Below are 2,430 nucleotides of genomic sequence, written 5' to 3' on the forward strand. Positions count from 1 at the left end.
CCCATACCGTCACAGAGGTCTGCCCCGACAGTACTATCATAGCAACAGTATAATCGTAGAAGTCGTGTGCTCCTTCCCAGGGGGTTGGGGGAGGTGAGAGTTACTTCGCGTGGAAAGTTTAACGTTTCTAAACAGAAGGAGATGTAAAATAGTACTTGTTATAATACATATATGGCAGAAATTATACGTTAATTTTGAAACTTTTTTTGTTAATAACTTTTTAACGGACAGTGACCGCCACCTAAAACCTGCGGGAGGTTACTCAGGGTCATGACCTTGACAACATATGTCAAGGTCAAGATCATCGGGGGGGGTCTCCCCTAATGTATATATAATTTACCGAATTAAATTTAAAGAATTAATTACATAACTGGTACTGAACCCCTCATTTTTTAAATAGTTTTTTATTGGACTAAATTGTATATTAATATAATAACAACCACGAAAAGAAATTGATTATTAATTAAAGATGCCAGTACAAAGTAAACATACATAAAGTGTATATAACTTTCGGCCGATCGCCTCCGCTTTCACTATCTGCTTATTTCCGTTCAAGTTTACTAAATCTTCGATTTAACTAATGTAATCAATCAAAGTACCATGCGCCTTTACATCATATTCATAAATAAAAACACTAATATCTGTCAATTCGAAACGAATTGATGCTATATGTACATTATTGTTCATTTAACCAAAAGAACATAAGCAATAAATTTCGACGTTTATTAATTTAAACCTCAGCGGTCTATTTGTTCTAAACTAATTGTAAGAAATTCAACTTCCATTTTATTATCGATACGTTAACGACATAGTAGTGGCAAATTCCAAAAGTATTATAGATTTCATACTTAAAATATTTAACTCTTTTCACAAATTTTACAACTTATTCTAAAAATAGTTGGAGACAGAATAAGTTCTTTGGATTTCACCACCATTGATACAATTACATTACAGAATTTGATTGGTACCATAAGCCTGCACGTTCTCGAGACCATATATATGTATATATTTGAAATATATATTTTTAATAAAATTGTTTTAAATACTCCCGACTGCTGACTGGTATGACGAATATTTAAACCATTTGCATTCGACTGTCATGAAGCATTTTGCTTGCACGCGGAGCGGTGAGGAGGACAATGCAACTTTCGGTTAATTTTCGAATCATTTACGTCTAGTTTTCGCTGTCCTCTTACCACACCGCACTGTGCACAGAACAATGCCATTCGATCGTCATTGGACATTCGGACTACACGCGGAGCGATGAAGCATATAAGTATTACATATATGCGATGAAGTGAGGGGGACAGTGCAACTTTCGGTTGATTTTCGAATCGTTTACGTCTAGCTTTCGTTGTCTCCCTCACAACACCGCATCGCGCATAATATATTACCACGAAAAGTAACTGTTTTACATTTATTTAATAATTTTGTTCTTTAATATGCAATCGCATTAACGAATAAAAAATAAATGTGTACGTTGTTCTAAAATTGACGCGTTAATATTAGACGGTTAGTGTGAAAGCAGCCTTGGGGATTGTTTTGATGTGGAAGGGCGGACGCAAGTCCCCCCTCTCACCCGGTTCACCGATAAACCGAGCAGTCATCATTTTAATTACATATTAAATAAAATTATTCCTTTAAAAACTACCGATTGCTGACCGATATGACATATATTTAAAAAAACTGTCGCTGTACTATCACGTGTTGAACTGTAATATATTACCATGAAAAGTAACTGATTATTAATTAAAGTTGTCAGTAAAAAGTGAACATACGTAAAGTGTATGTAACTTTCGGCCGATTTTCGAATCGCCTCCGCTTTCCGCTGTACATATATGTATATATATAATATATTTGAAATATATATTTTAAATAAAATTATTTTAAATACTTCCGACTGCTGACTGATATCACGAATATTTAAAAATAAGAAACATAAAATAAGTTTTGAAAACTTATTTAAAATAAAAATTACCTTTTTTACTAAAAACATCTGTTTTAAATAATTTAATTTTTTAAAAATGAAAGTTATAAAGAATGTGTGTTTAATTCTTTAAAGAATTAAAGGTAAATATATAGATTAGGGGAGCCCCCCCCGATGATCTTGACCTTGACATATGTTGTCAAGGTCATGCTCCCTGAGTAACCTCCCGCAGGTTTTAGATGGCGGTCACTGTCCGTTAAAAAGTTATTAACAAAAAAAGTTTCAAAATTAACGTACCATTTCTCGGAAATTATACATATTAACGTATAATTTCTGCCATATATGTATTATAACAAGTACTATTTTACATCTCCTTCTGTTTAGAAACGTTAAACTTTCCACGCGAAGTAACTCTCACCTCCCCCAACCCCTTGGGAAGGGGCACACGACTTCTACGATTATACTGTTGCTATGATAGTACTGTCGGGGCAGACCTCTGTGAC

The sequence above is a fragment of the Cyphomyrmex costatus genome, unplaced genomic scaffold, assembly GCF_001594065.2.
Source record: "Cyphomyrmex costatus isolate MS0001 unplaced genomic scaffold, Ccosl1.0 scaffold41, whole genome shotgun sequence".
Classification (NCBI taxonomy): Eukaryota; Metazoa; Arthropoda; class Insecta; order Hymenoptera; family Formicidae; genus Cyphomyrmex; species Cyphomyrmex costatus.